General features: G+C 44.6%; 1 non-coding gene across 1 annotated transcript; it reads right to left on the reverse strand.

Annotated features, from left to right (window-relative positions):
* Positions 1 to 10,538: 10,538 nt before the first annotated feature.
* trnam-cau (transfer RNA methionine (anticodon CAU)) lies at positions 10,539 to 10,611 on the reverse strand. Its single transcript has one exon. It is a non-coding gene; the product is annotated as a tRNA-Met (tRNA).
* Between the last annotated feature and the right edge of the window lie 595 nt (positions 10,612 to 11,206).

An 11,206-nucleotide genomic window follows, 5' to 3' on the forward strand; every position in this document is an offset into this window, starting at 1 on the left:
GTTCATGACTAAAAGCAGAAATAATGTGTGCTCCCAGAGCGGTGACTTTAATGGCAACTTCGAATCACTGCCTATCTGAGCTATGATGTGGAGACGCCGGTGATGGACTGGGGTTGACAATTGTAAACAATTTTACAACACCAAGTTATAGTCCAGCAATTTTATTTTAAATCCCACAAGCTTTCGGAGGCTTCCTTCTTCGTCAGGTGAAGCCTCCGAAAGCTTGAGGAATTTAAAATAAATTTGTTGGACTATAACTTGGTGTTGTAAAATTGTTTACAATCTGAGCTATCACCTCGAAGGACTTGCTGGCCGATTAACAATGGTGTTCGTCGTTCTTTTCTGTAAAATACCTAGTAACCCTTAGATATTAAAGCATTTCTAGGACAGGGCGCTGAGATGCAGCCACCGCAAAAGCTCGATGGGGAAAGGCCACAGATTAGGACACTCTCGCCATCGTAGGCCGAGGGACTGGAAACCAAAAAAAACTCCTTGTAATGACTGTAATTGCTGTAATGTAACTGTAATCTATACTGATTGCAAGTGCAATGAGGCACCCTGCAGTGTCATGAACTGTATTTATCATGTATGACCTGTAGTTGTATTGTGATAGTTGCATTGTTCTGTTTACCTTTACAATTTTTATGAATAAAGTATATTTTTGAAATATATAAATAAAAACATCGCCAGAACTTTCAAACAAGCACCAAGACATAGCTTGGCTGGTGGTGAGAAGGGCCCTTCCTTTCAGATCCTTCTTGCACTCCCGGTCTCTCAGCGCCACCGCACATTGTCCCCGAGGAGGCTGCGGTGCAGACCAAACCGTCACCCATCTCATTCTGGAATGCGCCTTTGCAAAGAAGGCCTGGAGAGAGATGCAGTGGTATCTGTCCAAGTTCGTCCCGAGCAGCTCCGTAACACAGGACTGTGTGCTCTACGGGCTGTTCCCGGGGACGCACACCGAGACAGACATCAACTGCTGCTGGAAGTCCATTAACTTGGTGAAAGACGCCCTTTGGTCTGCCCGAAACCTGCTGGTCATCCAGTGCATGGAGCTGTCCTCGACCGAGTGTTGCAGACTGGCACGTTCCAAGGTCCAGGACGACGTGCTCAGGGACGCACTGAGGATGGGTGCGGCCACCGCAAAGGCTCTGTGGGGAAAGGCAACCGTTTATAGCCTTCCCGCCATTGTATACCGAGGGGCTGCAATCAGGGGAAAAAAAACCCTGGGCAGAATGTAAAATTCAAATTGCTGTAATGTACCTGTAATGAATCTGTAATGTACCTGTAATGAATCTGTAATCAACAATCTGTGTTGAGTATAATGCAATGAGACACCCCATAGTGTGATGAACTGTAATTATGTACAATGTGTTCATTGAACCGTACTTGATGTAACCTGCAAATTGTATAATCTGTATTGTGTACGTTTGGAATGTGATATGACAACTGTACTGTATGCATTGCTGCAAATTTTATTAATAAAGTACATTTTTTTGAAAAAAAAAAGCTGGAGTAAACCATTGGGATGGGAGAAATCTATTGGTGCTCCAGATATCTATTGGGGCTTCCGGTAATCTATTGATGGTCCAGAAACCACTGGGACAGGAGAAAGGAGCCACACAAGAGATTGTTACACAAGATTAGGGCTCATAGGATTGGAGGTAATATATTAGCATGGATTGACGATTGGTTAACGGACTGGAAAAAAGGAGTAAGGAATAAATGGGTCATTTTCGGGTTGGCAGGTAGTAACGAGACGGGTGCTTCAATGATCAGTGCTGGAGCCTCAGCTGTTTACAATCTATATCATTGACTTATAGGAGGGGACCGAGAATAATGTATCCAAACTTGTTGACGATACAAAGGTGGGAAAGTAAGTGGTGAGGATGACGCAAAGAGGCTTCAAAGGGATATAGACAGGTTAAGTGAATGGGCGAGAAGGTGGCAAAAAGAGTATAATGTGGGGAAATGTGAGGTTATTCACTTTGGTAGCAAGAATAGAAAAGCAGAATATTTTTTTAAATGGTGAGAGACTAAGAAATGTTGTAGTCAGGGGGATTTGGGTTTCCTTGTACACGAATGAAAGAAAGTTAACATGCAGGTACAGCAAGCAATTAGGAAGGGAAATGCTATGTTATCCAATATTTCAAGGGGGTTGGAGTACACGAATAAGGAGGTCTTGCTGCAAATATATAGGACTTTGGTGAGACCACATCTGGAGTACTGTGCACAGTTTTGGTCTCCTTACCTAAGGAAGGATATACTTGCCTTAGAGGGCGTGCAACGAAGGTTCACTGGATTGATTCCTGGGATGAGAGGGTTGTCCTATGAGGAGAGATTGAGTAGAATGGGCTCATGTTCTCTGGATTTTAGAACAATGAGTGGTGATCTAATTGAAACGTATAAAATTCTTAGAAGGCTTGACAAGGTAGATGCAGAGAGGCTGCTCTCCCTGGCTGGAGACTCTAGAACTAGGGGTCATAGTCTCAAGATGAGGGGTCGGCCATTTAGGACCGAGAAGAGGAAAACAATTACTCAGCGGGTTGTGAATCTTTGGAATTTTCTGCCCCCCAGAGGGCTGTTGATGCTCAGTTGTTGAGTATATTCAAGACTGACATCGATCGATTTTTGGACACTGAGGGAATCAAGTGATATGTGGATACGGTGGGAAAGTGGAATTAAGGTTAAAGTTCAGCCATGATCTTATTTAATGGAGGAGCAGGGTCCAGGGGCCGAATGGCCTACTTCTGCTGTACTGTACAGGAAAATCTATGCACCAACCAACTCGACATCTTTGCTTCACAATTTGGCAAAGGTTTTGCTATTTAACAATAAAAGAGGAATATCTTTAATTTATAAAGCGCCCTTCACGATCAAAGCAGGTCCGGAAGCGATTTGCAGCCAATGGAGTGTTTTTTGAAGTGTAATCACTTGTAATGTAGGAACACAGCAGCCGATTTTCACAGAGCAAGGTCCCATAAACAGCAATGTAATAATAAGCAGATCATCTGTACTGGTGATGTTGGTTGAGGGATAAACATTGACCAGGACACCCGGTTGAACTCGCCTGCTTTTTTTCCAATAGTGCCTTAGACTATTTCACGTCCACCTGAGAGAGAATATAGAGCCTCTGTTTAATGTCTTATCTGAAAGACAGATCCTCTCAGAGTACCAAACTCCATTAGTTCTGCACTGGACTAATCCAGTAAGCCTAGATTTTGTGCTGAAGTCTCTGGAGTGGGAGTCGAAACTACAATGTCCAATATCAGAGTTAAGGAGGCTATCAACTGGGCCACTACTGACACCTTACAACAAAGCCCAGCGAGTTCAATTACCAATACATTATAAATCATATGCCTGCACCCAATATTGTTTTTAAAAAGTACTTACACTTCTGCGTCACCTCTTTCCATTAGAAATTCCTATATTGTATTAATTTTTACAATAAAAAACTGCCTCTGTAAATGTGAAATGCTGTAATTACACCTGTCCACCAGAGGTGACGCTGTAGAACCTCGATTCTGTAACTCCCACCTTCTCAGCATGTTTGCAAAAACCTCTGATATTTCAACAAACTCTACTTGCTTCAGAAATTGCCAGATATTTTACTACTTTACTGTAAATCTACAACAATTTTAAACAAAGTATGCATACACTTCCTATTATAGACAAACAAATACATAACGTCGGACTTTAAAAGGAGATTTACAGAATAAAAACTCATTATTTCGCCAGAAGAATGCAGTATGTGAGTGGATGATAGTTGCACAATACAAATTGATTATTGATCCAGTAAAATGCAGTGAGTGGGGGATAGTTACATAATATATATTGATTATTGATCCAGTAAAATGCAATGAGTGGAGGATAGTTACATAATATAAATTGATTATTTCTCCAGCAATATTTCAATCGAGAGCTGGACCTCTTTCAGGCTGGGGCAGATCATCGCATGCAAAAGGTAGGTAATGCATAGAATTATCCAGGGCCAGAATAACCTCCTGCTCCAGTTTCGATCTCCTAAGGGTCGAGAGGAAACTCCAAGATTCCCCCTCCCCCCAGATTGGCCTGAGTTTTCATTTGTTTTTTCGCCTCTCACAGGAGATGGCGTAGTTTTGGGTGGAGTGGGGATTGTATTTAGTGTGAAACACAAGGTATGAGAATTGCATGAGACAGGCTGGATGCACCAGAGTATCTTTTGCTGTTAGTTCTTGTTCGTATGTTTGTATGTTTGTAAAATGCAATGAGGGAGGATAATTACATAATACAAATTATGTGTGTAAAATTAATCCCAGTCAGTTACAGCAGTGATTGACGGGGGAATTACCCAATCATCTCCATTCTGGCCGAAAACAGTGGCCACACTACTTGCAGCCCTAAATAAATGGTGAATTTCAGCTATAAGCGGGGTTGAGTGGTGCTGGCGAATTAAAGATCTAAAATGAAATTGAGAGTGCATTGGCCGCGAATCGAACACAGATCACTCATGGGGAAAGCGAAATTTCGATCACTGATCTTCAGCAAAGTGATGGAAGGTTTCGTCGACGGTGCTATCTAGCGGCACTTACTCACAAATAACCTGCTCACTGATGCTCAGTTTCGGTTCCGCCAGGATCACTCGGCTCCAGACCTCATTACAGCCTTGGTACAAACATGGACATAAGAGCTGAATTCCAGAGGTGAGGTAAGAGTGACTGCCCTTGACATCAAGGCAGCATTTGACCGAGTGTGGCACCAAGGAGCCCGAGTAAAATTGAAGTCAACGGGAATCAGGGGGAAAACTCGCCATCGGCTGGAGTCATACCTAGCAAGAAGGAAGATGGTAGTGGTTGTTGGAGACCAATCATCTCAGCCCCAGGACATTGCTGCAGGAGTTCCTCAGGGCAGTGTCCTAGGCCCAACGATCTTCAGCTGCTTCATCAATGACCTTCCCTCCATCATAAGTTCGGAAATGGGGATGTTCGCTGATGATTGCACAGTATTCAGTTCCATTCGCAACCCCTCAGATAATGAAGTCCGTCCCCGCATGCAGCAAGACCTGGACAACATCCAGGCTTGGGCTCATAAGTGGCAAGTAACATTCGCGCCAGACAAGTGCCAGGCAATGACCATCTCCAACAAGAGAGAGTCTAACTATCTTACCATTGGCATTCAACGGCATTACCATCGCCGAATCCCCCACCATTAACATCCTGGGGGTCGCCATTGACCAGAAACTGAACTGGACCAGCCACATAAATACTGTGGCTACAAGAGCAGGTCAGAGGCTGGGTATTCTGCGGCGAGTGACTCAACTTCTGACTCCCCAAAGCCTTTCCACCATCTACAAGGCACAAGTCAAGAGTTTGATGGAATACTCTCCACTTGCCTGGATGAGTGCAGCTCCAACAACACTCAAGAAGCTCGACACCATCCAGGACAAAGCAGCCCGCTTGATTGGCACCCCATCCACCACCAGGAAGTAATGCTCAGGGTGGATAAGGGGGAACCAATGGATGCAGTATATTTGGATTTCCAAAAGACGTTCGATAAGGTACCACATAAAAGATGACTGCACACGATAAGAGCTCATGGTGTTGGGGTAATATACTGGCATGGATAGAGGATTTGCTAACTAACAGAAAACAAAGAGTCAGGATAAAAGGGTCATTTTCCAAATAACAATCTGTAACTAGTGGGGTGCCACAGGGCTCCGTGCTGGGGCCTCAACTATTTACAATATATATCAATGACTTAGATGAAGGAACAGAGTATCTTGTGGCCAAGTTTGCTGATGATACAAAGATAGGTGGAAAAGCAAGTTGCGATGAGGGCACAAAGTGTCTGCAAAAGGATATTGTCAGGTTAAGTGAATGGGCAAACATTTGGCAGATGGAATATAACGTGGCAAAATGTGAAGACATCCACTTTGAGAGGAAAAATAAAAAAGCAAATATTAATTGAATGGAGAAATACTACAAAATGCTGCGGTACAGAGGGATCTGGGTGTCCTCGTACATGAAACACAAAAAGTCAACATGTAGGTGCAGCAGGTAATCCGGAAGACAAACGGAATATTGGCCTTTATTTATGTGGGAGCGGAGTGTAAAAGCAGGGAAGTCATGCTAAAACTGTACAGGGTGCTGGTGAGACCGCACCTGGAGGACAGCATACAGTACTGGTGCCCTTATTTAAGGAAGGACATACTTTCATTGGAGGCAGTTCAGAGAATCATAGAAGTTTACAACATGGAAACAGGCCCTTCGGCCCAACATGTCCATGTCGCCCAGTTTGTACCACGAAGCTAGTCCCAATTGCCTGCACTTGGCCCATATCCCTCTATACCTATCTAACCCATGTAACTGTCCAAATGCTTTTTAAAACACAAAATTGTACCCGCCTCTACTACTGCCTCTGGCAGCTCATTCCAGACACTCACCACCCTTTGAGTGAAAAAATTGCCCCTCTGGATCATTTTATATCTCTCCCCTCTCAGCTTAAATCTATGTCCCCTCGTTATAGCCTCCCCTACCTTTGGGAAAAGATTTTGACTATCTACCTTATCTATGCCCCTCATTATTTTATAGACTTCTATAAGATCACCCCGAAACCTCCTACTCTCCAGGGGAAAAAGTCCCAGTCTATCTAACCTCTCCCTATAAGTCAAACCATCAAGTCCCGGTAGCATCCTAGTAAATCTGTTCTGCACTCTTTCTAGTTTAATAATATCCTTTCTATAATAGGGTGACCAGAACTGTACACAGTATTCCAAGTGTGGCCTTACTAATGTCTTGTACAACTTCAACCAGACATCCCAACTCCTGTATTCAATGTTCTGACCAATGAAACCAAGCATGCCGAATGCCTTCTTCACCACCCTATCCACCTGTGACTCCACTTTCAAGGAGCTATGAACCTGTACTCCTAGATCCATTTGTTCTATAACGCTCCCCGACGCCCCACCATTAACGGAGTAGGTCCTGGCCTGATTCGATCTCCCAAAATGCATCACCTCACATTTATCTAAATTAAACTCCATCTGCCATTCATCGGCCCACTGGCCCAATTTATCAAGATCCCGTTGCAATCCCAGATAACCTTCTTCACTGTCCACAATGCCACCAATCTTGGTGTCATCTGCAAACTTACTAACCATGCCTCCTAAATTCTCATCCAAATCATTAATATAAATAACAAATAACAGCGGACCCAGCACCGATCCCTGAGGCACACCGCTGGTCACAGTCTTCCAGTTTGAAAAACAACCCTCTACAACCACCCTCTGTCTTCTGTCGTCAAGCCAATTTTGTATCCAATTGGCTACCTCACCTTGGATCCCGTGAGATTTAACCTTATGTAACAACCTACCATGCGGTACCTTGTCAAAGGCTTTGCTAAAGTCCATGTAGACCACATCTACTGCACAGCCCTCATCTATCTTCTTGGTTACTCCTTCAAAAAACTCAATCAAATTCGTGAGATATGATTTTCCTCTCACAAAACCATGCCGACTGTTCCTAATCACTCCCTGCCTCTCCAAATGCCTGTAGAAGGTTCACCTGGTTGATTCCAGGTATGGATGGGTTGTCTCATGAGGAAAGATTGTACAGGTTGGGTCTATACTCGTTGGAGTTTAGAAGAATGAGAGGAGACCTAACCGAAAAATACAAGATTCTGAGGGGACTCGATAGGGTAGATGCTGAGAGGATGGAACCCCTCATGGAGGAATCTAAAACTAGGGGCCATAGTCTCAGAATAAGGGTTCGCACGTTTAAGACGGAAATGAGGAGGAATTTCTTCTCCCAGAGGGTCATGAATCTTTGGAATTCTTTACCCCAAAAAGTTGTGGAGGCTGAGCCATTGAATACATTCAAGGCTGAGTCAGACAAATTTTTGGTCAGCAAGGGAGTCAAAGGATATGGGGAAAAGGCGGGAAAGTGGAGTTGAGGTAAAAATCAGATCAGCCATGATCTCATTAAATGGCGGAACGGGGTCGAGGGGCCGAATGGCCAACTCCTACTCCCATCTATTTTGGTCTTATGATCACAGGGTGAGGCCCTTTAACTGGACAGGTCACACCGTGAGATCTCATGGTGTGGCCCCTTTAACTGGACGGGCCATACCGTGAGACACGGTCTTTATTGTATTGTATTGCTTCGAAATTGTGAAATTTAATTTTAACTCTGTGTATTCTTAAATTTTATGTAGTAATGTAATAAAAAAAGTTTACAGAAACCTTCGTGTGAAAAGGGAACCGAATCTACAATGGGCTTATCAGTAAACAGGCATGTTGTCCATTGCTCCACTGGCCCAACTGATACAAGGTAAGTAGGAGCTCACACTCCCAAAGCGCTGCGGTATGAGCAGGTACCGAGTCGATCTCGGTCATGCCCACACGATTCCACGAGCCCAGGAGTGTCAAAAGGCGCACAGTGAACAATCACCAAAGAGAAAAACCTTAACTGCTTCCCATGGATAGCTCAGCTGGTCGAATCGAAGTGTTTAATACAAAAGTAGATCAAAATCATCCTTAGTGTCGCTGGTTCGAAGTAGTGAACGTGCTTTTGGAATAAGCAGCAATTAGCTCATGGCCGTTCTCATAACTTTACAGACAGCCGACTGCTTAACATGTTGGCGCTGAGGCACAGGAGACCTCTTTTCCGTTCTCAAACATTCAAGCTTTCTGTGTCTGCCCGAAAACGGCTGTTTTGCTCGAGCATTTGCCTCTGCTCACCGGCAGGGAGTGCCTTTGCGTAACAACACTTCAAACCGCTTTCAGGCAAAAGACTTTTGTCAGTCAGTCAGTCAGACAGACAGGGCCTTCGCTGCTCCCTCAAACTCGGGGCCGCTGTTCCTTTCCGGTGACTTCGTCTGCCTTCTGCAGGCTCGGGCTCTTCTCAGCATCATTCACGATTGCTGTGGCTTCCAGTTCTGCTGTTGCTCACTTGCTGATGCTCGATACTACCGATTGGAGTAAAGTATTGATTGTATTCAGGGAGGGGGCCAACCCAAGGCAAGATTTCTCTGCTGGTCGTGGAGCCGCTTGGAGGCGAGTGCGAAGCAGCTACTGTGAAGGGCAATTTACAATAAACAACCACAAATATGGAATAAAGGGGGCAGTAGAAACATGGATACAGAATTAGCTGCGGGACAGGAAACAGAGAGTCGTGGTGAACGGTTGTTTTTTCGGACTGGAGGGAGGTATACAGTGTTGTTCCTCAGCGGTCAGTGCTGGGACCACTGCTTTTCTTGATATATATTAATGACTTGAACTTGGGTGTACAGGGCACAATTTCCAAATTTGCAGAGGACACGAAATTGTTTTTTATTCGTTCATGGGATGTGGGCATCGCTGGCCATCCCTCATCGCCCTTGAGAAGGTGGTGGTGAGCCGCCTTCTTGAACCGCTGCAGTCCGTGTGGTGAAGGTTCTCCCACAGTGGAAGGGTAGTAAACAGTAAGAAGAATAGTGATAGACTTCAAGAGGATATAGACACGCTGTTGTCATGGGCGGACACGTCGCAGATGAACATTAACGTAGAAAAATGCGAATTGATGCATTTCGGTGGGAATAACGAGGAGAGACAATATAAACTAGAGGGCACAATTCTAAAATGGGTACAGGAACAGAGAGATCTGGGGGTGTATGTGCACAAATCATTGAAGGTGACAGTGCAGGTTGAAAAAGCAGTTCAAAACCATACGCGATCCATGGCTTTATAAATAGAGGCATAGAGTACAAAAGTATGGAAGTCATGATGAACCTTTATGAAACACTGGTTCGGCCATAACTGGAGTATTGTATCCACTCCTGGGCACCGCACTTTAGGAAAGATGTGAAGGCCTTGCAGAGGGTGCAGAAGAGATTTACTCGAATGATTCCAGGGATGAGGGATTTTAGTTTCATGGATAGACTGGAGAAGCTGGGATTGTTCTCCTTGGAACATAGACTGTTGCGAGCAGATTTGATAGAGTTATTCAAAATCATGAAGGATTTAGACAGAGTAGATAGAGAAAAACTGTTCCCATTGGCGGAAGGGTCAAGGACCAGAGGACATAGATTAAAGTTGATTGACAAAAGAACCAAATGTGACAGGAGGAAAAACTTTTTTACGCAGCGAGTGGTTAGGATCTGGAATGCACTGCCCGAGGGGGTGAATCAATCATGGAAAGGAAAACAATTGCAGGTCTCCGGGGATGGGGCGGGGGAGTGGGACAAGCTGGATTGCTCTTGCATAGAGCTGGTGTGGACTCGATGGGCCGAATGGCCTCCTTCCGTGCTGTAACCTTTCTATGATTCTGATAGAGTGCTCGCTGAGCATGTAAGAGATAGTAGGATCGTTTCTTGCATTCTCCACTCACCTTTTGACTTGGGTCAATTGTCCAGAAACAAAAGTGGTGTCAGTTTTCAGCGAGCCCATGGTCCATGTACTTCTTAAGCTTCACTGCGTGCTACGGTACAGAGGGGTCAAGGGGCAGCAAATCTTTTGGTGTACTGCAGGCAGCAAAAATTCTTGATTTTGGTCTTGAGCAAAGATGGGAAAAAAAGCTTAAAGATGCCTTCTCTGAGGATTGAACTCAGGACCTTCAGATTATGAGACTGACGCGCTGCCTGCTGCGCTAAGAAGGCACTTGATGCACAAACATCTAGGCAGCACTACCAAGTAGGACAGTTTGCAAGTTGTAAAATCATAAACTAATCGGCAGTTTGCAAAAAACTCTCCATCCAGGTGGAAATCGAACCAACAATCTTCTGAATTCTGGCCAGACACGTTCTCCATTGCTCCACTAACCCAGGTTGTGGAGAGTAAGGAGCAGCTCACACTCTCAAAGCGCTGCGGTATGAGCAGGTACCGAGTCAGTCTCGGTCATGCCCACGCAACTCCACGAGTCCGGGAGTGTCAAAAGGCGCACGGTGAACAATCACCTTTGCTGCTTCCCTTCGATAGCTCAGCTGGTAATGCGGAAAACTTGTAGAGATTAAATCTTGAAAGCAAAATTACTCTTAAATCGCTGGTTTAATTCCGGCGCAAAGTAGCAAACTTGCTTTTGGAGCGAATGGTGTTGAGCTCAAGGCCGCTTTCTTAACTTTACAGATTGCTTACTGCTTAAAATATTGGCGCTTTTCCTTTCTCAAACCTGAAAGCTTTCTGTGTCTGTCCGAACACGCCTGTTTTGCTCGAGCATTTTCCACTGCTCACCAGCAGGGAGTGCCTTTGTGCAAC

The sequence above is a fragment of the Heptranchias perlo genome, unplaced genomic scaffold, assembly GCF_035084215.1.
Source record: "Heptranchias perlo isolate sHepPer1 unplaced genomic scaffold, sHepPer1.hap1 HAP1_SCAFFOLD_47, whole genome shotgun sequence".
In the NCBI taxonomy this organism is placed as follows: domain Eukaryota; kingdom Metazoa; phylum Chordata; class Chondrichthyes; order Hexanchiformes; family Hexanchidae; genus Heptranchias; species Heptranchias perlo.